Consider the following 27,579-nt stretch of genomic DNA (forward strand, 5'->3'; position numbering starts at 1 on the left):
AGTTAGAAAGTAAGTGTTGTGAGAATCATCCTGCTCTGTATTTGCCCACATAGCACCTCTGTTAGCAGAGATTTTCAGATACTTATTAATTTTCTAGAAATCGAGACCTCCAAAAGAAGAGCAAAACTATTAAATGTTGGGCAAATCCAACTGCATTTTAGTGTCACCAAATGCCTAAAATTATTTTGTGTTTTTGAGCTGATATATCTATATATTGTTTATTCAGATTGCTCTTATTCTTTAAAAATAACCAAAGGGATGACTGCTGAATTGATTTACTGCAAATTTATCTTTGAAACGGCTACAAATAATTGTTATTCTCATTTTAAGAGCATTAGTGTCTTTTGTTCATCAAATTAAGAATGAAACGGATTTTAGTACTGCCCTACAATTACTTTGGTAATCAAAATGATTGCCAATGATCTCCAAGAAACTAAACTGTCTTGCTACAGAACAGATTGAGGATTGCTTTGATTCACAAAAAAGCTCTGCAAAAATATAATTAATTACATATTTTGATTTAGTTTATAATTTTATTTTTTATTTCTGTTTTCCCTCTTCCCTACATTCTTTTAAAATATGGCAAAGTTTTCCATTGTATATTTTTATTTGACCTAATTTCCAATTAAATTTAATATTTCTCCTTGCTTAATCATTTCTTCTGGAATTTTACACTCATGGTGATTAAATCTCAATCTCCTCTCTCTTATTCTCTTTCTTTTTTATTCTCTTTTTCTATCACACACAATTTAATAGTTCATCTTAAGTGATTTCTGATGCCTTGTATTCAGTGACTCTAGTTTCTGATATCCTCTTCTGGTTAAAAATATTTTTGCAATGTATTTATAATATCTTTTCTATTACACTGATTCTGTGTATGTTTAAGCATTTGATCACTTTTATTCAAGTGTTCCTATGATAACCAGAAGATACTGTGCATTCTCATATTATTTTAATGCTCCAATGTATACTGCAGGCTTAAATAACCATAAAAGCAATGTTTGTTTAGAAAGTGACTGGTTTGTTTACCTTCACTGCTGCAGAAAATCTCACTAGGCAATTTGCCTGGGGCTGATACTTGTAACCATTAGCAATTATGGATTCTAGAATGACGTTGATAGGAAGTTTTTAAAAAGCTATTTCAAAATCAGACACAAAAAATACAACACATTTTCTAGGATTGTTTTTCTTGCCATTCATGCTGCTTGCGTTTCTTATCTTAACTAAAATTCACTTTTCATCAGCCTGCAATGGGTCACAAAAAAATGCTGTATCAATCTTGGGTTGTTCCTGGACTTTCATAGTCATATAAATAATAATTACAATAAAAGAAAAAAAAAATTAAAATTATTTTCAGAATCAGCAAAGCAGAATTATTTTTATAAAATGGTGTCCTTACACATCATTGATGTTTTGCAGAGGTCTGGACAAAACGCCAGTGATGTACTTTTAATTGCCAAGGGATCCACTTACACAAAGGAGACATGGGCGCACCATTCTACTGTCAGGACACTCATCATTTGACATACGTATTGGACTTTGGGGGAAACACAAAGAGGATGCCTGGGACACTGTTCTTATCCTCTAGAGTCTTTACTAATAATATGTCAAAGTTGAGTAATAATACACACTAAGTAAAAGCTTTTCAACAGAAGCATCTCCATTAGTCTCCACTTTGGGCCAGACAGCAAACTGAGCCTCTATTTCTATTAAATACAAACTGATCTGAAATATTTAGAGCAAAGAAAGCACATCCTTTCAGCTAAAAGTTATAGATATCCTTTGCTACATGACAAACAGTTGAAATTATCAAATATTTAGAACAATATGATTGAAGAGTTCAGTTACAGGCTTTGATTTTGACTGTTTGCTTGTTGATGAGTGTTGTGCAGAAATGCCCAATATGTTTGAATTGCTTCACTTTGAGCATGATTTGTGCCAGAAATAGTGCTGATTAAGCTGTTTTTTTTTTTTTTTCCTTTTTCTTACGCATTTAAAAATCACCCTCTACTTTCCAAAGACCTCTTGGTCAGAAACTTGTATTTAGGAATTTTGTTATGCCATAATATAATAAAATGTATCAAGGCAGAAAATAAAATAAGCGGATGATTTATGCATAAGATGTTTTGCCTTTAAGCTATTCAAACCTGACTTTAGTGAAGTTTATTATCAAAAGTTTCTCACCTGATAACATAAATTTTGACAGAATGGAAATGTTAGTTTTGGCCAATAAACATACAGCCTTTAATCATCCCAAAATTTTCACCTAGGAAAGAAACTGGAAATAGTTCTTAAGTCTAATTAGAATAGAGAGATAAGTAACATTTTTAATACTAGATTTAATCTTGGCAAAAATATTTGTATCTCTAACTCAAACTCACTATCTACTTTTTAAAAATAATATTGCTCATCTTTTAATATAAAGGAGAATCACCATATAAGCCATTAAGACCTAAAATACACTAGGTGCTGGAAGCTATCATTGACATACTGTCATTCAAAAATTACATATGTATTTGACATAAATGTAATACTTCATGTACAATGAGCCATCAAGACTATGTGCAAATCCCAACAACTACTTCCTTTTTCTAGTTTTTTTTAAAGAAATAAGACATAATGAATCTATTACGAGAATCTCCCACAGTGTAGCTTCCCCTTAATAATGTAATATATACATTTAAAATTACAATGTAATGCTTAAAAATTGTTAACATTTTACAATTTTTTTAATTTAGAGACTTGATCTGGAGAGCATTGGGTATGATTCTGCAAATCATGCAGCATATATTTTATTACAGACTTTTAGCTGCTGAGGTTTCTTACAGAGGTCAAATGTGTATGTTTATGTTCTGCTTAGCCTTATGACAAAATATATCACTATTGTTTAAAAATAAAAACATATAAAGAAGAGAACTACAATGTTCTTAACTCCTAGCATACAAATGCCACTAAACTGTCCACATCAAGACATTTGAAGTTAGCGTCTCATCATTTTAAACCCAGATGTGTGTATTTTGGGCACATTTTTTTGAGCACTACATAATCATAATGTAACCTAAAATAACAATGGAAGAAAACGAAGCTCTGCTTGATAAAATGCACTTTATTTTACATGGTGTTCACAGAATGGCTTAGATTAAAAAAATGAAATCTGTCTTAGTTTAAGACAGAAGCACAAAGACATTTCCCTTCTGGACAACAGACTTTGGCATTGCAAGATCAAAGGAACAATTTTATCTGCGTTGTGACTACAGACCAAAAGATTTTACAGTATTCCCGTCTCCGTGCTAAAGCCTATGTGTCTTTAATGGCATTTAAATTATAGCCCTCTGTAGCCATGCAGTCAAAACACCACATCATCTGATGGGACACCATGTTATAGTCTGTCAGTATGTCTCATTTAAAAATTCTTCTATACTGTACTTGCCCTCATTTTTCTCTTTTGGAAGAAAAATTGAGTAAACTGCCTTTTTAACTAGGTTTATGAGTTGAACTAATCAAGATAGACAAAGACATACTTTGGCTTACATTATTTTAACTTAATAAATTTAAACCAACTTAAAGATTTTTTTTCTTCTTTTCATTCTTCCACATTTTTGTTTGTTTGATTTTAGGATTTTCTTCTCTCTAATGTATTACATGGCACATGGCATACTATAGACTTTTGTGACATGAAAAATAAAAATGTGTTCCCATCAGAAAATTATAGTTAAAGCATCGCTTTTTCTAAGCAAAGTATTTATGTTAAACTGATTTATAATAGAATGACTATTATATATAAAAGAAAGGAGCTGTTCTCTGAATTCTGCTATAGCACATAATGCAGATGGTGTGTTTCAAATGTCACTGGAGAGACAAGTTTTCATTTGAATATGTACTTCTAACATAATGTTTATTATAGTAACTTAACAATAAAAACTTGCTGAAAATTAGCATTTTACTCAGAATATTCCTGTACATATAAAAATAAGATGTTACATTTTCTTGATCTGCAGTCCAATACTCTACTCCTGAGCTGTACACCCTCCTAGATGTTACATTTTCTACAGAAGCAATGAGCTTTTTCTCAAAAATAAATATAATCAGGAATACACAATTAACCTACACCTTCCTGATATCCAATATTATATATATTGATAAGTAGTTATAGCCATTTTAAAAAGTAAAACATTTTTTTCAGGAGCATATGCTAGATTAGTAACTGATGGATAACTTTGCTTTCATGCTTCACAATACAACAGGGAGTTTGATGCATTTTTAAGAGTGGATTTAAATAACTTGAAAATATAATGAATTTTTAAATCACATGTTCATTTTAAGATTGAGATGCAATATGCTTGTTGAGGATAAGTGATTTTAACATGCCCATGGGAGGCATTTCTTTAAAGTGACACTATCTTAGATAAAATCAACTGAGAATATTTATGAGAATATGTATATCTGTTTTGGAAAAAGCCAACCATTACAATAAATTGATTCTGATTTTGACTGACTTTTATACCTATTATTTTTGTGTAGAAAATCACATCTCCTATTTGCCACATATAGAGTAGAAATAAAGGGGGCTACTGGAAACATAACAGATTTGAGGAGTAAAGTCTTTTTCTCAATCTGGAAATGCCAAGGAAACTTTGACATATTTTACTTAGCTGAGGAATCAGGTAAAAAATGCGGAAGGTATTTATTGAGAATGGGGATAATTTATTATAACACCTTCTCATTGAATTAGGATTGGATGTCTCCATACTTGGCTGACATTTGATAAGAAATCATTGTCAAATAAGAAATTATTGTCAGAATATTGTGTAGCTAAGTGGGAACACATGATGCAATATTTTCATTAAAATACTTTTTTTCTTATTGCAAGCAAAAAAAATAGTGGTTTTCAGAGGCAAAAGAATAGAGTAGAAAGAACACTTTTCTTTGTGTGGAAAATAGTTAATTTTATATCCCCATTCTCTTCTACCCCACAACACTAGAATAATTCCCAGAATTATTTCTGGAAATATATTATTTGATAAATACTAAAGAATATGTGCAATATAACGAACACTTGTAAATCTGCTATCCAATTTAAGAACTAGAGCAGCATCAAAATTTATAAAGCAACCTCTGTACTTCTGTGCCTTCTCTCCCTCAGAGGTTACTATTATCAAAGTCTCCACTTATAGTTGTGCAGGTTGTGTACTTTACAAATCTAGGGAATGCCTACCCTTACATACAGTTCGGATATGAATGACGCCCCTTAAAGTGTGCCGTGCGTCACCTACACAGATTTTCACGATGGTTCTCCATCCTCCTGAATTTCAGGGTTACCTTTTCAAATGAAAGTTCAGCTTGGTTTGAGCTTTACAAAAATGGTAACATTTTGTACATGTTCCTACTATTACTGGCTTTTCTTCAGTCAAAATATGTTTCTAATTGTCATCTACTAATTGTTGCATATAGTTTTAGGTTTATTTTATTCCTTGGGGTATAGTATTAAATTATGTAAGCATTCTTAATTTATTTTTTGTTCTCTTTTTTGGACATCTAAATTGTTATCTGCTTTGGAATTAAGCAAGCTGTTGCAGCAAGTATTCTTGTATGCATCTCTTGGTGCGTATGGGCAATAAATGCTCTAAAGTATGTACTAGAATAGAAATTTCTGAGTCATAGGTTTGTGGATGGATTAAGGGTATATATGTGGAAGGTAAAACTTTAAAACTCTAATGAATATATATGAAGCATATTATGATATTAATATAAAACTAGACAAACTTCCTTTTAAAAGACCTAAATATTTTCTAATATTAAATACTTTCATCATTTTTACAAGTATTATTTATGCACAGGCATCAATTCTATGTATAAGTAGCTACTTGAGTGGTTTTATAAAATACCTGCCTTGCTAAACCAATCAACAACCATTCTCTCCAAATCTATTATCTAGAAGAGGAAGCAAAGCCAGAATCCATTTTGGTTATCTTAATATTAATTAAACAAATTTATTTTAAACTCAGGAAATGGAGATTAAAATTAAAGGACTGAGCCAATGCAAAAATGACCCATTTTATTTTTCTTCCCATACCCTTTTCAAACCACTTTTGGAAATACTAAATATTAACACCAAACCTGAAGATTATAATTACAATCATAAGTATAAGAAAGTAGAGAAATGTACAGAAAATTACTAGATAGATTTTTTTATTGTGGTAAAATGTACATGACATAAATTTAACAATTTCAACCATTTTAAGTGTACAGTTCAGGGGCATTAAGTACGTTCACATCATTGTGCAAAATCACCATCAATCATCTCTACCTCTTCTATTATTTACCTTTTCAAACTAAAACTCTGTGCTCATTATACAATAACACCTAACACCTATCCTGCCTCCTTCTATCTCCTGTCAACCACCATATTACTTTCTGTCTTTATAAATTTGACTACTCTAGTTATTTCATGTAAGTGAAACCATGTAATATTTGTCTTTTTGTGACTGACTTATTTCACTTAGCATAATGTCTTCAAGTTTCATCCATATTGTGGCAGAATATTCTTCGTTAAGGCTGAATAGTATTCCATTGTCAGTGTGTGTGTGTGTGTGTGTGTATATATATATATAAAAAATCATAAGATATTATATATATAATCATAAGATATTTTATATATGTATATCACATTTTGTTAATCCATTCAACCATTGATGAACAGAGAGCAGCGAGTTGCTTCCACCTTCTGATAATTGTAAATACTGTTGATTTGGACAGAGGTATACAAATATCTTTTTTAGTCTTTGCTTTCAATTATTTTTAGCTATGAAAATTTTTAAGAACTCCCATTAGTTATCATCCTGGGCAGTTGCCATCCTAGGTGTTAAAAGAAAACTCTGAGACTGGCCGGGCATGGTGGCTTATGCCTGTAATCCCAGCAATTTGAGAGGCTGAGGCAGGTGAATCGCTTGAGCTCCAGCCTGGGAAATATGACAAAACCCCGTCTCTACAATAAATACAAAATACACCACAGGGCATGGTGGCATGTGCCTGGAGTCCCAGCTACTCAGAAGACTGAGTTGGGAGAATCGCTTGAACCTATGAGACAGAGGTTGCAGTGATCCGAGATCGCACCACTGCTCTCCAGCTTGGGGTATAGAGCTGGATCTTGTCTCAAAACAAAACAAAACAAAACACCCTGAGGATACTTTCTTTAGATTGGCAGAAGGAAGGATAGAGACAATACACGTTTTATATATTTTCTTATATATTTTTTATATATTTTCTTATATATTTTATAAGAAAGAAATTTTATATATTTTCTTATATATTTTCTTATATATTTTTTATATATTTTCTTATATATTTTCTTTTACAATATTTTTGTTACTTGAATGCATTTAATTTTCTAAAAATGAACAAGTGTTATTGATACAGTATCCAAATTGCTATATTCTAATTTCAATAATATGAAACCATTAGAATTTTAAGTATAGACATAAAGTTACTAATTTGAATAGCAGATTTTATAAACACATTTTTTTCATGCTACTCCACTTAATAATGGGATACATTTGCATGGAATACTAATCAAAAAATACTTTATTCTACTTCATTAATATTTGCCAATACTCACAATCAGATGATTATTTGATAGATAAGCCGATAGACAGATAGATAAATGATAGATAGATAGACAGATAGATAGATAGATAGATAGATAGACAGATAGGTAGTCAAGTCAGTCTGGCTCAACTCTTTCTTGACCATTTTACAGGAGATGAAACAGATTTTGAGAGGTAAATTGTACAAGGTCCTTCAATTAAAAAGTGGCAATATCGAAGTTCAAACTTTAGTCTTCCTGGTATCAAAATGCATTTCATCCACTCTAGATTCTGCCTTTCTTAGCTAAATTCATCCTCACCAAAACACCATGAAGTAGATAGTGGAGTTGGCAGCTGTTCATTTACTCTTGAGAAATAGATCTTTGAGATATTAAATAATTTGCTTAGGATTTCATAGCTGATGAGTGGTATAATAATATCTCAAATCTTCTGGTTTTTAATTTATACTTTTTCCATAACCTATGCAACCCATGACCACCATTTAGTTTTTACTGATATTAACATAGAGTATTTTATCCCAGGCAATAAAATTTTAACTATGTATACTGAATGCATATTTTAAATATTAAGTTAAGTATGTAACTTGCCCTATGCCATATTTCTTTAATCAGGGGACTGAGCATCACATTTAGATTTGTTGAGTTTGGGAAAAGTTCTCAAACATCCAGACCCATGGACCTTAAGAATTACTGCAGAAATCTCCTTCAATATAGTCATAGGGAGCATTAATGCTTTTGTGGTACTAAACATATTTTTGAGCTTAGATACAAATCCTACTTTTCCTGAACTGATAGGGTAGGAATTGTTTAGGTGCTTCAAATCCAGATCTTTCAGGGGTTGCCACCTAAACTCATCTTTATGAGTAACTCTAGATAATAATACACTTTGGTATCTTCCAAAGTGCTTATCTATGCATGGAAAAGTTCAGTAATTATCATGAGGACTGTTTGTAGTTTAGTTCTTTTTGAATTTTAGTGAATAGAAATATCATTCATGCCTTAACACATGAGGGAAATCCCTTAAAGGTAACTACTCATTATCCTTTGGGTTAATCCATTTTCATGTCCAAAAAATGGACTATCATTTCCACAGGCTCATGCAAAAGAACAAGCACAGGTGTAGTGAATTTATCCTTCTCTTTATGTGGCCTGAAAATTTCACCCTGTAGTCACTTCATCAAAATATCTTTACTCCTTTCATCATAATCTATTTCCAAAAAGAAGGAGCAAAAGGCATTGTTAATTTTTAAATGTGGAACTATGAAATAAATAATAGTTCACACAATAATTCATAAAATATGAATGGTACTCTTTTAAAAAAGTCCCAGAACCCCTTCCTGTGTTTCTCTTAAAAAAAAAAATACGATTACATCTTTGTTGTTACAAGAGTGTTTATCACCTTTACAACTACTGGGCTTCATTTTCGACTAAAGAGATCTATATTCTAAACCTATCAGTAATACCTATGCTATAACAAGCTCTTATCAATGCTCATATAGTTCCTGTCTCCTGGAGCATGCAATTTTAGATTCATTTTGCTTTTATTAAATTGATCTCACTTCCTCCAACATTTTTATTTCATTAGCGTAAAACAAAATGGAGCTTAATGATTCCTTAAGGCTGAAATAAAGGACAAAATATTTTGTTGGCAAAAAGTAGTTGGTAATAATGCTAAAATATTTTCAGATACAACTAAAATAGAGTTGACTAGAAAAAAGAGAAACATAATTTGGATATGAACATTAATTTAAAAATGCAAACATTTTGAAATGTTAGTACAACACAATTTTATTTCTGAATGAGAATGGTTATTTGTCCTCATGTCTTCATCATTTAAATGAATAAACTTTGTTTTTCTTATCATGGATCAACTAATTGCATTGAAGTTTTTCCACATAAAATAGAAATAGTTATCTCTCAGACATTAACTTTGTAAGAAGCCTGCTGCCATTGAGCACTGATATAGTCATTTATTTTGGAAGAGCTGCATTCTGACTATGAGAAAATACTTCTCCAAAATCAATTTGCTTTAAAGTTTGGGAAGTGGCCATTCTTTTATACGATACTCTTCCTCCCACTTCAAAATATTTACTGTAAAAATATACACAAAATGTGAGAACCAAAATATTTTAAAAACTTGAACAGTTTGGAGGTAACCAAGACATATATTCTAAAATATTATGAGGGTAGGTGAATAAATAAAGGCTTCTATTTAAAAATATGGAAGGCAGTCAAGTAAACAAAGAAAGAAAAAGAACAAAGTGGGGAAATAATACGGGTTTCTGTGATTGTCATTGCTCAGAATATGAGGATCTGTTTGGAAAAGGAAAATAAAGCATATTGACTTATTAGTTCACTTCTAAAAATACATACTACTTAAAGCAAGGCAATTATATAATTTAAAAAATAGATACATATGCATATTACTAAAATATATACATATATAATATAAAATTACATATATACTTATATACAAATCAAAACCATCAGTGCAATAATTCCTTTGCTTTTTAGAAACAATCACTATCATATGCAATTAATTTCAAGTTTGAATACAGTATATTGATAGACACTACAGTTATTTCTAGAATGAAGTCATTATTTTATGTTGGTAACGTGGTTTGGCTTAACGTAGTTAAATTTAAATGTAACTAAATATACTTAAGAATTAATTTAAAATTTTAGATTTGAAAGTATCTGAAATTGTCTAATATGGTCAAAGTCTAGACATTACTTCTTTGCATTTGCATTTTACATTTTTTTCTTTTTGACTTATCTGTTTTGAAGTGGATTTCTACTAAATTTCTGTACTGCATTTTATATGGTGTTGCTGGAAACTATGTATTGATTTTTTTCCTATGGCTTCTGTGGTAGAGGAACTAATGTGCAACTGACCTTGTAAATGATATTCAACAACTCTAGAGGGAAGACACATCTCCAGTTAAAAATGAAGGGTGCACATGGGTTACTCAACATGTGAGTCATCAAGAAATGCAATACTGTGCAATGACTGGTGAATCACAGTCTCTAAAGGAAGCTTTTTGAGATTTTTACACAGATGGCTATGCAAAGCATAAATAAGTGTGAGGAGGAAGGGAAAAGAAAGGAGGGAAAAAATAAATGTGTGGGAGGACAGGCAACTGCAACTTTCATTGTTCTTTATTTTCTTGACCATTGAACTAACTACTTAGATAAACCCTACAACTCTTCTCTTCAATTGCCATTACATGTCCACATAGCCTTTTAAAAACTCTAAATTTCACCTCATTCAATTTAGAATTTTTTTTTTAACTTTACACCTTGTAAGTGATTTGGGGAATGAGTTTCTGTGTTGTTTACATAATGCTCTCGTCTATGCTGTGATAGGTTGCGTGACAGCAGGAACCCCACGCCTTACAGTCTACAAAGACCCAGTACAGGATAGACAGTAGAGGGGAGGAAGGAAGGCCTCCCAAAGTTATTTTTACACCTTTATAATTTATTCCAATAACTTTTTAAACTCTGTCTCTTGCTTCTCCACCTTCACTTGTCACAATTCAAATCAAGTTGAAAATATTTTAAAATAAGAAACTGATTGGCTGGGTGCAGTGGCTTACACCTTAATTCTGGCACTTTGGGAGGGTGAAACAGGAGGATTCCTTGAGCCCAGGAGTTCAAGACCAGCCTGGACAACATAGGGAGAACCTATCTCTACAAAAAAATTAAAAAATTAGCTGGGCGTCATGCCATGCGCTTGTGGTCTCAGCTACTTGGGAGACTGAGGCCAGATAATTGCTTGAGTCAGGGAGGTCAAGGCTGCAATGAGCTGTGGTCACACCATTGCACTTCAGCCTGGGAAACAGAGTGAGCTCCTGTTTCAAAACATAAATAAATAAATAAATAAATAAATAAATAAATAAATAAGAAGCTGATTAACTTTTACTGTAGCCCATACAGTAGATGTATCACTGACCATGTTAAATATATACAACTCAAATAACTTTGTGTTGCAATTGTCTAGACATTCTGCTACCCATAGAGTCAGGTCCACACTCCCTACCATGGTATTAAAAATTTTTCATATTCTGAGCCCAGAAGATTTAGCAGCTTCAAACATCCTTCTTCTCCCTCTACTCACTTTGTTTTTCAGTGACACCTGTCTAATATTTATGTGCTTTTTTTCTAACATATGAATTGTTATACCAAGTTGCCCCCCTTAATAACCCTTTTTTTCTCACATGCCTTGTCTGTTTCTCTTCACAGATAATGTCTACTCATCTCTTTGGTAGATAAGAACTATTCAAACCTTTCCAGAGTGTTTTCGGGGACTTAATATTTAAAGATAAGATACCATAAAAACAGAAAAAAGATTTAGGGGTTATCTAGCCCAATCTTTTCATTTTGTGGCTAAGGAAACTGAAGCACAAAGAAAGAATACTGCCCAAAGTTATACAGTAATAAATTATACAATCATGACTAACTATCTATGACTTGCCAGTCTCTATAGCAGTGATCACATGAGCCTTTGATTCAGATGGTTCTGGCCTTAACCTTGGGAACTTCTGGACGTTACCTCATGTAACCTTTCTGAATCTAAATTAAACTTGGGAATAAAAATATCCAGAATAGTGATTTGTCTTCCCTGATTACCACTTCAGTCATTTAGTCTACCCACAACATGTTCTTACTTTCCGAGATAACTGGAAGCTACCGTAACAGCAGAAGATAGTAATTAGAACACAGACTGTGGAAGTATACATATATAAATGTATTTTTTTTTTCAAATTCAAATCTTAAGCCCACTACTTACCACCTTGGTACTCTGGGCAAATGAGTTAAATGTGTGTCAATTTCCTCATTGGTAAACTGAGAATAATTAATTTGTTTAATGCATTCAAACATATTTATTCAGAGAATTCTATTCTAGGCTATAAGGATTTAGTTGTAAACCATACAAATAAAATACCCGTTGCAATGGAGCTTCCATTCTGGTAGTAGAGGACACATAATAAACTGACAGACTAATGATACCCGTCTTCTCCTACCTGCACAGTGCATGTGCATGTGCTGTCTCCTTCCTGGAATTTTCTTCCCACAGAAGTCTAAAGAGTTAGCTCCCTCTCACCATTCAAATTCTTGTTTAAAAGTCACCTTCACTGGTTACCTACTTTAAATTTAAATCCCACCCTCATCACGGTTCATATTCCCTTTCCTGTTCTGTTAGTTTTCAAGTGTTAGTCCTATTTTTTTCTAATACACCACGTCTTTTACCTATTTATCTTTATGTTTCATCTTTCTCACTAAAATGTAAACTGCATGAGCACAGGGACATTTTTCTATTTTGCCGTCTGCCATATCCCAAGATCTTAGAACAGTGCCTGGTATGTATCAGGTGTTTGTTACCTATTTACTAAAGGACTGAATTAGTATCTAATGTAATATTCTATGGTGATATTTGCAATTAAGCAAAACAAACAACAAACAAACAAAAAACCACAGTAAGTTGATAGAGTAAGTAAGGTACTATTATTGATTGGGTGGTGAGGGAAGGCCTCCCTGAGAGGGTAACTTTTGACTAGAGACATGAATGAAGTGAGAAACATGAGTCATGGTTCCAACTAATGGTCAAGCGTTCTAGACAGAGACAACAGCATGCACAAAGGCCCTGAGGCTATTTCATATTTAGCATGCTCTGCAAATGGAAAAGAAGCATTTGTGACAAGAGAAGAGTGAGTGAAAAGAAGATGGGAAACAAAATGCGAGAAACAGTTCAGACCATTCATATAAGCGGTGGTGAGGACTTTAGATTTAATCATGTGACTGCCTACCAAGATGTAGTGTTGAGAGGTATTGAAGAGAAAGCATGTATAATTCTGTTCTCAAGCTGCTAATAAAGACATACCTGAGATTGGGTAATTTATAAAGGAAAGAGGTTTAATGGACTCACAGTTCCACATGGTTGGGGAGGCTGCACATCATGATTATGATGGAAGATGAAGAAAGAGCAAAGGGACGTCTTACATGGTAGGAGGCAAGACAGCTTGTGCAGGGGAACTCCCGTTTATAAAACCATCAGATCTCGTGAGACTTATTCACTAGCATGAGAACAGTACAGAGAAAACAGCCTACATGATTCAATTATCTCCACCTGACTCTGCCCTTGACACCTGGGGATTATTACAATTCAAAGGTGGATATGGGTGGGGACACAGCCAAACCATATCAGAGCACTTAGCAGAATAGCAGGCATGTACACAAATATTCAATGCAAGTTATTTATTACTATGGACTGATTCACAGTTATAAGTTACAAACAAGGACAACGAAAAGAGAAGTGAACACTTAATTTCATTCCCTATGTATATACTTGATGTCAACAATGCAAAACACACAGACAGAAGGCAACTTAGGTTTGAAAGGGATGTGTGTAAAGCTTTACTGAAGAAAGTATGTAAAGACTAATAAAAAGATGGATTGGGCCCGGCTGAGGCAGGAGAATGGCGTGAATCCGGGAGGCGGAGCTTGCAGTGAGCCGAGATAGCACCACTACACTCCAGAGCTGGACAACAGAGTGAGACCCTATCTCAAAAAGAAAAAAAGAAATGGATTGTAGTCTTATTTTCAAAAAATGTGCATTACATGTAGCAGTCACACTCATAGAACCTGAAATATTTTAGTCCTAATCTGTGTTATCGATTTTTCTGCACTTACACTCATAATATATAGCTGAATTTTATTAAATAATGAGTCAATAGAATAACAATAGTATTCAGTTCGAAGAATTTGTTTATTTCAAGCTACTGTTTGTTCTCATAAACACTCCAAAATATTACCAGACAGTTCATTTCACCCCTTTAAAATGTCTTCCCTTGGAGGAAATGATCCAGTATTGTTGATTACCTCAATCTAAATTTTATATATATTTATAATTATTCTAAGTCAGAAAGTGAAAGGTAACTTTTAAAAGATTATGCTTTATTATATGCCTTATCAATGAAGACTTTTTTTATTCATTATGATTTTCTACATTCAGCACATTCTCTGGAATTTTCAATAAACATGATGACATTTCTGAAGAGAAAATTTTTAAATCACCAAGTAACTCATTGTGAAGGTGGCTATCATTTCAATGTAACACCAAAGTGTCTTCTTTCAACCTTACCTGAGAAAGAGGAAAGTGTTTTCATACACAAAAATAAAACAAAATCCGAGTTTTTGAGGATTTTTAAAACTAGAAGCCATGCTTATACTTTGTTATTTAGTTCAATTCTTTATGTAAGAGTAAGCATCTAGCACACTTAGCAGATTTTGTCATATTAAAAAGCATGTGCTATATTTAGTTCCAAAAGGAGTTATAGAAATTGATTGAAAAAATTCACATGAAGTTGGTAGAATATATAGGCTTTTAATTATTTTACTTGTCTAAAGGGTACATCAATTAGACAGACTGCCTACTATACATCATAAATTAATCCCATTCATTCTAAAAACTTGTTCATTTTTTCACAACTTTGAAATTTGGTTGTCCTAATTAATCGCTGTTGTATAATTCAGGCACTTGAGCCTCTGCAAGGGCTGCGTTTTTCCAGCTTGTAATCACACATTCAACAAACAGCCAAGTGCTGCAGACAATGGGTCCTTCACGCTCCTCTGAGACAGACTATCTGTCTCTGATTTATGGGCTGAGTCCTTCTTGAGAGAAATGCCTGGGTGGGGACAATGCACAGCCTCAGGCAGATTACTTGCCTTGGTTTTTGGCCATATCACCTGAAAGCTGTCACTTGAGCACGGGCAAAGAGCTAAGAGGCCCCTTGGAATATTCCCTAAAAGAAACAAATCCACCGCAGGATCAGCCTCTTCAGGTTACATCTGCTTTTTAAAATCCCAGTGCTGAGAAGTGCGCTGTACCCAGAGGCTCTGATTCTGCATTTCCTCACGGAAGGCAAAAGAACCTGCAGCGAAGGACCCTGGTGGATGTGAATGAACACTGCCAACTCAGGCCTTCCCAGCTCATTAGACGCAGCAAAAAGGGTCAGCCCTTGCCATCCTGAAATTTGCTGTCAGAGTTCTTGGACTACAACATGACTGTTCCCTGCTTCAAACAAACGGAAAATGATTCTTAACTTAGGCTATTCTTAATTTAAATGAATACATTTTAAATGAAATGAATTTAAAATGAAAAAAAAGTATTCTATCTGACCTTTCCTATTTTCCTTTTATTTTATATAATGATGCAGAGAAATTACTTACAGTGAGTGTTTAATAAAGCAAACATAGAAAGCAAAAACAAAACAAAACCAAAAAAAATGTCACCTAGAACTTCATTGATTTTGGGGAAATCTACTGCCTAAATCATCTCAGCAAGAAATCCTAGAGAAAAAGGCAACACATTATTCTGCTCATTGATTCTTCTGGTAATTGCAGTGGCACGAAGAGGGCCATGACTCTGCCACATATGCCAACATGGATCCAGGACCTGTTCTGATGTGTGACAATGCACACGGATTTTGTAGAGAGAATTGCAGACCTCAGAAATGAGCTTTGTGCCTGGACAGACAAGAATTTAGAAAATTTCTGTTGTATGGAATTCCCACTTCTCATTTTCTATTGTTCTGTAGACTTAGCATAATTTTACTTTTTTAAGAGTCTAATTATTTACATATTAATGTATATAGGTTGGGTCGGAGGTAGGAGACAAGACAGAAAAGCATAAATAACTCTCAAAGTGATATAATTGTTAACAAATTACCTTAATATCTATATTAATATGAAATGTTGGTAAATATCACATAATATAAGTATCTCACATGGATCCAAGATGATTTGAATTTTTTTACATTTTTTAAAGATATCAATTAATTAATGGGAAGATATATTGAAAAAATACTATTTTAAGGTCTGATGTATATTTCTGCAAGGCAAATTTTGGCTCTGTCTTCAAGTCTTGGTTTACCATTTGCCATTTCAAATATTGAAAAATAAGCGATTTATTTGAAGAAGAGAAGGAAGAGGAAGGGAGAAAAAATATCGAGAAGTTTAAGAACCAGGTAAGCATTTTAATTATTACAAAGAATAAAGCATTCAACGCATTGTCTCACATAAAAATAATACAGAAAAATCCGTTAAGCGTCTTTGCTCTTCAGAAGAAAAAAATGAATGGATGCTGATGTTTTACGACATTTTGAGATCAAATGTATTTCCTTATGGCTCTCTGAGAGACAGAAGGGAAGGGCTGGAGATATTGGCTTTCCATTGGTACTACTGTGATGACACTGATCTGAAGACACTGAAAAGTTTTAGATTCTTGAGTGTACTTGTTAAATAAAACAAAACAAAAGAGAGAGAAAAAATTAGAATAGGGCAGTAAGTTTGTATTGTTATAATGAAACGCTGTAACACTCTAGGTGTTATCTCTGCACTGACATAAAATAAAAATAAACTCATAAGATGAATCAAAAAATGGAGCAAGAGCTGAAGCAATAATCATAGTCTTAAAAGTTAGGAAGAGATTTTTTGCCCAATCCATGAATTTCACTGAGCCCCTAAAAAAGAGGAAATGATTATTAGAAATGACTCCAGATTATGCATTGACTCCTGGCTCTGTCTTTATATTTTTGTGGGGTTTTAGGCAAGTTTGTTACATTTTCTTAGTCATCATTTTATGAAATTAAGTGCTTCTATTAGACTATGTGGTAAACATCCGAAGAACTAGAAATTTAACAGTTAAACTATTTTGATAAGGAGTACAATCTAGGTAGAATATTCTTTATAATAAAATAAATAGAATTAGTGTGAATAGGCTTTCATTATTACCTGATAATTATTAATTTTAGGGTTACTTCTTAAGATTTCTTTTTTATCACAGAGTCTGTATATTTGTATAGTTAAGTGAGAAATAACCCAAATTTATACTCACTTTCAGCTGATAATCTATAATCAAAGTAATGCCTAAACTATAATGTAGGCTTTATTAGGTATCTACTTCTTACATTGAAATTCTCTGAAATTAAACCATAGACTTATATAATTTTCAGTTTCACAAAAGAAAACCAAAATAAGCAATTTAAATTTTTTTTTCTTAAAATAAAGCTGCTATTGCATAGCATGTATTTGACTATAAATGTAACCTGTTAGCTAATGGGACATGTAAGTACTATCCAATTGTCCAAATATAAAACTCTGCAGTAGTAGAAAGTACAAGAGTTTATTCCTGCTCAGCTCAGGTATGGAATCTCAAGAGAGTCGTTGTTTAGATTAAAGAACGAAAAAAAAGACTCCAGTCAATCCATTAGTAAATATTCTCTCAATTCATACAGGAAAGGTAAATGTTCAGGTGGTTCCAGATCAGCCTTGCCTTTAGCCCTTATGTCCTTTGATGCTCATAGGCCTCTCCTGGCTGTCTACACCCATGACCATCTGTTACAGTGGCACCATGCCCATTAGAAACCTTCTCTCCATTGTCTTTCTCTTCCTCTTTCTCTCTCCCTCTTTCTCTCTCTCCCCCTCTTTCTCTCCTTCCTTCCTTCCTTCCTCTTTCCTTTCTTTTCTTACATCCTTTCTTCCCTTTCTTTTCCTCTCTTTCATTTCCCTCCCTTCTCTTCTCTTCCCTACTTTTCCTTTCTTTCTTCCTTCCATTCCTCCCACACACACGCTCTCTCTGTCTCGTGGAAGTTAGGATAACAAAAAAAGTATTTATTTATTTGTATTAAAGGCTTTGATAGAAAATTGCTAAATTGTCAGATGAGTAGATTGCAAAAATTTTCTTCCATTCTGTAGGTTGCCTGTTCACTCTAATGGTAGTTTCTTTTGCTGTGCAGAAGGTCTTTAGTTTAATTAGATCCCATTTGTCAATTTTGGCTTTTGTTGCCATTGCTTTTTGTGTTTTAGACATGAAGTCCTTGCCCATGCCTATGTCCTGAATGGTATTGCCTAGGTTTTCTTCTAGGGTTTTTATGGTTTTAGGTCTAACATTTAAGTCTTTAATCCATCTTGAATTAATTTTTGTATAAGGTGTAAGGAAGGGATCCAGTTTCAGCTTTCTACATATGGCTAGCCAGTTTTCCCAGCACCATTTGTTAAATAGGGAATCCTTTCCCCATTTTTTGTTTTTGTCAGGTTTGTCAAAGATCAGATAGTTGTAGATGTGTGGTATTATTTCTGATGGCTCTGTTCTGTTTCATTGGTCTATATCTCTGTTTTGGTACCAGTACCATGCTGTTTTGGTTACTGTAGCCTTATAGTACAGTTTGAAGTCAGGTAGCGTGATGCCTCCAGCTTTGTCTTTTGGCTTAGGATTGACTTGGCAATGCGGGCTCTTTTTTGGTTCCATATGAACCTTAAAGTAGTTTTTTCCAATTCTGTGAAGAAAGTCATTGGTAGCTTGATGGGGATGGCATTGAATCAATAAATTACCTTGGGCAATATGGCCATTTTCATGATATTGATTCTTCCTGCCCATGAGCATGGAATGTTCTTCCATTTGTTTGTATCCTCTTTTATTTCGTTGAGCAGTAGTTTGTAGTTCTCCTTGAAGAGGTCCCTCGCATCCCTTGTAAGTTGGATTCCTAGGTATTTTATTCTCTTTGAAGCAATTGTGAATGGGAGTTCACTCATGATTTGGCTCTTTGTCTGTTATTGGTTTATAAGAATGCTTGTGATTTTTGCACATTGATTTTGTATCCTGAGACTTTGCTGAAGTTGCTTATCAGCTTAAGGAGATTTTGAGCTGAGACAATGGGGTTTTCTAGATATAGGATCATGTCGTCTGCAAACAGGGACAATTTGACTTCCTCTTTTCCCCACTGAATACCCTTTATTTCTTTTTCCTGCCTGATTGCCCTGGCCAGAACTTCCAACACTATGTTGAATAGGAGTGGTGAGAGAGGGCATCCCTGTCTTGTGCCAGTTTTCAAAGGGAATGCTTCCAGTTTTTGCTCATTCAGTATGATATTGGCTGTGGGTTTGTCATAAATAGCTCTTATAATTTTTAGATACGTACCTTCAATACCTAATTTATTGAGAGTTTTTAGCATGAAGGGCTGTTGAATTTTGTCAAAGGTCTTCTCTGCATCTATTGAGATAATCATGTGGTTTTTGTCTTTGCTTCTGTTTATATGCTGGATTACGTTTATTGATTTGCGTATGTTGAGCCAGCCTTGGAAAGGCTAATATCCAGAATCTACAAAGAACTCAAACAAATTTGCAAGAAAAAAACAACCCCATCAAAAAGTGGGCAAAGGATGTGAACAGACACTTCTCAGAAGAAGACATTTATGCAGCCAAGAGACACATGAAAAAATGCTCATCATCACTGGCCATCAGAGAAATGCAGATCAAAACCACAATGAGATAACATCTCACACCAGTTAGAATGGTGATCATTAAAAGGTCAGGAAACAACAGGTGCTGGAGAGAATGCGGAGAAATGGGAACACTTTTACACTGTTGGTGGGACTGTAAACTGGTGCAACCATTGTGGAAGACAGTGTGGTGATTCCTCAGGGATCTAGAACTAGAAATACCATTTGACCCAGCCATCCCATTACTGGGTATATACCCAAAGGATTATAAATCATGCTGCTATAAAGACATATGCACACATATGTTTATTGTGACACTATTCACAATAGCAAAGACTTGGAACCAACCCAAATGTCCAACAATGATAGACTGGATTAAGAAAATGTGGCACATATACACTATGGAATACTATGCAGCCATAAAAAATGATGAGTTCATGTCCTTTGTAGGGACATGGATGAAGCTGGAAACCATCATTCTCAGCAAACTATCCCAAGGACAAAAAACCAAACACCGCATGTTCTCACTCATAGGTGGGAATTGAACAATGAGAACACTTGGACACAGGAAGGGGAACATCACACACTGGTGCCTGTTGTGGGATGGGAGGTGGGGAGGGATAGCATTAGGAGATATACCTAATGTAAATGATGAGTTAATGGGTGCAGCACACCAGCATGGCACATGTATACATATGTAACTAACCTGCACATTGTGCACATGCACCCTAGAACTTAAAGTGTAATAAAAATATATTAAAAAAAGAGAAAAAAGAAAAACAAGAAAAAAAAAGAAAATTGCTAAATTTCCAATAAAAGTAGAGCCTTTAGTTTCCATGTTTGCATCTAAAACTAAAAAAGGATTTAAAAAGGTGGTGGGGTTATTCCTGCTTGGAAATTTGAACTTCAGATTCCTGAAGACTTCCCTTATGTTTCCGCAGTTTTACAGCAAAGACCTGAACTTACCCTTCTGAGAATTCCAAAGCAAACTATAATGCCATAAAATAAGACAATTGGTGCAGCCTCCAAATTCAGCCTTATTGGTGGAGAGAAATATTGTGAAACACCTCTGGTATACATTTTTGTTTAAAAGTCTCTAAAATCTTCAAAAATATAAAAATCAAAGAGTGAGGGCTAAACAAATATTCTATACGACACATATAAAAGCCTGAAAATAAGTCAGCTTAAAGCAAATTATTACTTTATTCACTCATAAATTCCTTCAAATAGAAACATTGTCACACTTAAAATAATTTGTAGAAACTCAGTTTTGGTTTTATCAGATGTAGAACTTTGAATAGAACGTATTCTCCCTCTCTCACCCCATCATCCTATAGACACACAAAAACTATCCTAAAGATGAAATGTCATGTTTTGGAAAGATATGCTGTTTACAACGATGTAAATATACTAAATTTTAGGAGACATCTGTTTTGAATTTCTCAGTATGCACTGTATATTTTAATTCCATTATTTCCCCCAAAATTATTCCAAATTTGTGATGATATATGTGCATCTAATTTTAAAATTTTACTGTCCTTTCAAATAAGATATCTTTAGTAATTACAGAGGCTTACAAAAATTGTGCTTTCAATATAATGTTAACTTTAAAGTAAAAAGTTGTATTTAAAGGCAGAGGAAAATAAAGCCACTTGCCATTACTTCTGCCACATGCCTCAAGCTATTTCCCATAATAGAAGTGGAAGCTTACTCGTTGATATCTTTTCTCCCCGATAGATGTTTTGGCTTTTTTATTTTAATTGTTTATCCCAAAGAAATGAAAATATTTCTCTGGAATGCCCTCAAATGTTTCCATTATAGTATGTGAAAATTAGGATAAGTTAAAAGTGCTTACTGAAAAATATTTCACGAGGCTAATTTTGTTCATTACAGATTCAATCTTGCAGTTCTGATCCACAGAATGGTGTGCTTGTGTGATTGCTCTTAAGTCAGTATAAATTAGTAACTTTTGTATCATTCAGGTGATCTTAACAGAACTGGGCAGAATATAGAATTGAGAATGTGAAAAAAAGCTATTTATAAATGAATATTTAGGTTAAAAACGTCCATTTAGTAAACAAATTTTTTTACCCTAAAACGAAAAAAAAAATAGAAGATTTTTGAAATGGTATGGCCAAAATCACTTTTCTGCTTTATGAGAAAATAAAAGCTAAAAATAGATTGAAGCATAATATATTGTTATATTTTTTTTCTCCAGAATGATAGGATTCATCTGTAAATCTCATTATTTAAAATATGCCTTCCCTGTAGTTAGTTATTAGGTATGGAGAGAAATGAATTGGATTGTTCAAGTCAGTCAATATGTTTGAAGCTATCTTGGGGATGCTTACTCTTCGAGGTGACTATATAATCCAATTTGTTGTTTACTGGTCAGAATTTCTTCTTTTGAACAGTAAGAAGAAATCCAATACAACATTTAGAAGTGTAATTTTAGGTACAATATGATGACCACAGATTACAACGTTAATCTGTCTCACAGAGAAAGCTGTACTGAAAGACAAAACAAGAGATGACATGACAATGGAATGATTATCAACTTTTTAGACATTGATATATACTGAATTTAATGAAAGCAAAAGAAGTGTTGGAAAAAAAGACCCTAAGTTATTTTATTATTTTTAATGTTCTTTGTAACGATATCTTTGGGGGAAAGTATCTGCTAGCTAAAATTACTTCAATAAAAAAAATCCAAGAATGCTAAAACATTTTCCCTTATGAACACTCTAACTAGCAGGATCTTAACTATTAGTAAAAATCGCTTTTATTTTTTTTAAAAATTTGGCTGTGAAACAAATTTTCCATTTGCTGAGTTTTTAAAATAAATATCAATATTTACATTAATGTGACTAATTTTTGGAAAAACACATCCCTATAGTGTATACATCCAAATGCTGTTGGCCCTTCAGAGTTAAATGCCTTGGAAGACGGCACCATAAGCCAGGGAATCTGCCACTGATCACGGTGTTTTTAGGAGTTGCCATTAAGTTGAACCATTTATTTTTTTAACCCCACTCTTCAAAGATACTCAAACAAGACAACTTTCCATCCTTTGAGAATGATTCAAGTTTCAAAAATAGCTTTAGAAACTCTTAATGTTGCAAAGTATGGTACATATAGTAGTTGATCAGTTTGGTTGATCAGCTTGGTCCACAAGAACTGGAATTTTAAAACTTAGGTAGATTTTAATCTGGGGTCAATGAAAGACCTCTGAAGGTCATGTGGCTGAACACAAGCAGATTAGCTGGATATTTGTCCTAAGCACCTAAGACAATACTAGAAAAGTAATGAAACGGGAAAACATATATATATATATATATATATATACACACACACATATATATACACACACATATATATAATATATAACATATATATGTTCATTACAGAACAAATATATATATATGTTTTTTGTTTTGTTTTGTTTTTGTTTTTGTTTTTTGCCAGAACTTACCTTAATGAGAAAATAGTATGTGGTTTGGGTACCTGGGTAGGGGTGAAACCTATTGCTAAAGATATGTTACGGTAAGAACAGAAGTAGATAAACTCATTTCCAAGGAGGACTTTTGTCTAACCAAGGCACTTTACTGTCTTTTCTGCTTCCTTCCACTTACCCTTTTACTAAATAAAACTAGAAACAGTTCATGAATACTGTTTTGCATGGGCCCCAAATTATTATACTTTACATGGTACCCATGTGCGTTGATCAACAGGGATAATATAGAAATGTTTTCAAAAACGAAAATATTATTAGAATAAGTATACAGTCTCTCAAAAATAACTTTAAATGCAATAGATTACATTCAGACACATGGGGCACCAATACGAAAATTATCTACTTCTACACTGCTTTTTATAAAGTCAGGTAAATGGAGGATAGTGGGGAAATAAACTGAGTCGAGTTGAATATCTACATATTGATGTGCGCTAGGGAATCAAGGAAGAGGCTACAAGCACTTAGTGAGTGCCTCCTGTCTCCAGGAAATATATTAGGTGCTCACAGTCTATAGATGACTAAAAAACAGCCTCTGACCCAAAGGATCTCACTGTCTAGTGAGAGAGATAGGCCAAGAAAGAGAAACTTTGATTCAATTACTGGTATGCCTATATTTCATTTTTAGAAAACTTTTCATGGTGAAAAATATGTAGCATTGAAACTAGAATTCTATATCATCTTGGTGTACTTGCCCTTAACCTACTACACTATCCTATTTTCTCCTTATATTAAAGGTCAACTGGAAATATCAGATAGCCTGTAAGTCTCAAGGTACAAATATGGAACTTAATTTATATTGTTTTCTTCTACAATTTTGAAACAAATTCTTGGTTGATAAATAGAAAATAAAAAACTGTTAATAGAAGCTAATACATTATATACATAGAATAATATAAAGGACATGGAAAATAAGCTAGAATTGTGTCACTATCTGATAGCTTGTCTCAAATTGTTCAATGTTTTGAGTCTTTGTGCCAATTTGAGTATGTAGCTCAATAGTTCTACGGAATAAATACTTCTGTCTTCCTCCTATGGCCGTACAATGTGTTTGTTTATTTGTATAGTAATCGTCACTTTTTTCATAAAGCACTTAAGGTACTTATGGGCATATTTATATTCTTATGTCTGAAAGTTTTTGATAACTAAGCTTACTTTTTAAAAATCTATGCATTTATAGACCTTTTCCCAGAAGAAACTTAACTGTATTTGCATTTACGTAATCCACTCATCCCTAAAAGACATTAGTTTCATGGTTTGAATGTTGCAGCTGTTTAACAGCTTCCAGGCGACGTTAAAAACTTAGTTTTAAGACAGGAAACTGGGAAGAGTAGTATATTTAATTAGAGTTTCAGGCGAGGTATTTAAAAAGCACCTAAGTTAACTTGATCCAAGTTTATCTAATTAATACCCTCACTGATTAAAAAATGTAAACTATAAAGCCACTCTATTATTAATTGCAAATATTGATATTTTTGAAAGTCATTCTTCAGTTGGGTAATTGTATCAGTTTTTCTCTGCATTGATCTCCGGTAACCATTTATATTTAATACAGGAAAGAGATTGCTTGTAAATTAAGCCCCACAGGAATAACTTTAAAAGTATAACACAATTACATCATGTATTTGCTAGAAACTAGGTGTTTTAGATGGATTAGTGGTAGTGGGAAGGGGTCCTTTCAGGATTGTAGGTAATAAATTCATAAAGATTGTTTAAATGAAATCATAGTTTTCCACAGTTACCTAATGACATCAAATGTGATTTACCTTTATCTCTGATAGGCTATCATCAATAATGTGGTACTTTTTGAAAATTTAAGCCATTCATTTTTCTGTACATATGTAAATATAAAAAGACAGCAGACCAACAGTGAAGATTTGAAAATATGAACGGAAGAAAACTTTCTTACTGTGAAGTAACTTTCTCACTTATCTGTCTATCTTATTTTCAAGTATCTTTTTTGGAGAAGAAAATGTTGTAAAGACTATGAGTAGTTTAAAGTTGTTATAGTATCTGTATTATTGCTACACATGTAGTAAAGAACATCCTTATGTTGATAGAAACACAAAGTAATCACCAGATTAAGTCTTTTGTTTTTTCTTCCTCAGTTGTGATTTCAATGAATCAAGTAGTCACGTGATCCTATTGTTCAAGGAATATGCTGATCTATAAATATTTTTTATAAAGAAAAAAGTACTGTGAATTGTTAACAAAATACTGGATTTTTGCTTATTTGTTCTTTTAAATGTAGCATAGAGAAAATATTAACTAAGCCCTCTAGAATCACTCTTTGATTAAGGAAAATAAAAAATAGAAATTTTTAGAAGTTGCAGAATCTCAGGACTATAAGAGATTTCTTATCAGAGTCCAAAATCAATGCATATATTCTTTAGATAATCCAAAAATGTCATAATGGTGTATGTTTGAGCTAAAGTATTTCATTTTTATATTATTTATCAAGAAATAAAGTATTTAACTACAATGGAGTCTCGAGTTTTGGCTGGAATCCTTTCTCAGCCCACAGGTCACCATGGAGAGAAAACAGTAACCTGCTGGTTACATTAGGGAAGGTTTAGAGAACTTCTTGCATATTCAAGTCTATTTAGATTCTTCATTCTTAAAAGATAAATTTTTATAAAGACAATTGTGGTGAAGTAAACAATCCATGTAATGTGTATCAGAAGTCAGATCAAATATTTTATAAATTTTCATATTAGCCTAATATAGCATTTTATGTAATATTAGAGCCATGAGCAATAAACTTTTAATAGATATTCAGCTTTGTATTTAAAACTTCTCAAGTTCTGTCAGTTGATTTAAAAATGTCTGTGTAGTATAGAAACCCAGAAAGGTAGTGTAACTACTTTTATAGCATACATTATTTTTAAAAGTTCACACAGATCTTACTTTGTAATACATTTTTGTTACTATTTTTCATCTCTCTTCCACCATTTTAATTACTCAGATATTTTTTTACTACAAAGTCAGTGCTTACTAAAAGCTCATGGGAAATAGAATAGTATTATATACCTTGTTTCACACAGATTGATGTAAAAAACATTTGGTATCCTGTTGATTGAAAGAACAGATGCTTGTATAATTTATGAAGCCAGAAATATGTCCACAATATCCTCCCAAAATAGTAAGGTATTCTAATAACATAGTGGGGAATGCAGTCAAAGAGCTTGGGAGATTCCAATTTGTAGACTGTATTTTGAATGGAGCAAAGAAAACTTGAAAGATATTATCAATATTCTAAAAATACAATTATAATCACTCATTTTCCAAAGTAACATGATACAATAAAATAACATTTTAATGATTCACGTAAAAAATTAAAAAGCCTAGCATGTCTTTTTGTTGATTGTACATTTCATGTTCCACTCACTAGCAAATTTTAATAATTTGTCTAAGCAAGGGGGTCTACTTCTTTTCATAACAAATATCCATCATGTCAATTGTCCCAGAAAAAAAAATTTTCCCCCAAAAATGCTTACTTTCTCTAACACACATATCACTCTTATTTTTCAAATATTAATTTAGTATTAGTAATAACAACATAATAACATAAGTTGTGTTACTGATATGGTAGTGTTTATTTGGGATTAATTTTATTTTGAATATCAGTTAACGCATCTGTACTTTCTAAACTGAAGAATTAATCAACTATTAGTACAAATTCTTGGATCGAGGGCACTATATTTCTTTGCTAAAAACAAACACTGCTCACTGTGGCATTGGCACAGTTTGTGGAAGTCATGGGGTTATACTGTTTCACGATGGATTCTCTTTATGAAAAAAATAACATGGCTTCAACTATGATTTGAATTTTTCATTACATGCATTTAACTTCAAACTTCACATCATCATTGTGCTTTTTTTCTATAAAAATGAGATTTTTTTCTATCTTTTTTTGTAAATTGATTATTTAAATAACTCATTGTTTATAAAGGATTACTTTTGATAGCTCAGTATAATTTATCTGCACTATAAGCTCATGGATTTTGAAAAAATTGTAGTTATATATATTTTCTTTTTTTCTTTCTCTTTCTCTGTTTTCTTTCATTTTCTCTCCCTCTCTCTCTCACTTTATTTTTATTTTTTGCTTCAGGAAGAAGTCTAAATTTCAGGGCAAATAAACATTGAAATAGCTTTCCAGTAGACAAAGCTTGAAATATTAAAAAATA

The 27,579-nt window shown here is 32.9% G+C and overlaps 1 long non-coding RNA gene across 1 annotated transcript; it reads left to right on the forward strand.

Annotated features, from left to right (window-relative positions):
• Nucleotides 1-7,380: 7,380 nt before the first annotated feature.
• Nucleotides 7,381-20,716, forward strand: LOC134737689 (uncharacterized). The gene is made up of 2 exons (XR_010122833.1): nucleotides 7,381-16,629; nucleotides 19,736-20,716. It is a non-coding gene; the product is annotated as an uncharacterized LOC134737689 (long non-coding RNA).
• The last annotated feature ends 6,863 nt before the right edge of the window (nucleotides 20,717-27,579 follow it).

The sequence above is a fragment of the Pongo pygmaeus genome, chromosome 1 (genome assembly GCF_028885625.2).
Source record: "Pongo pygmaeus isolate AG05252 chromosome 1, NHGRI_mPonPyg2-v2.0_pri, whole genome shotgun sequence".
Classification (NCBI taxonomy): Eukaryota; Metazoa; Chordata; class Mammalia; order Primates; family Hominidae; genus Pongo; species Pongo pygmaeus.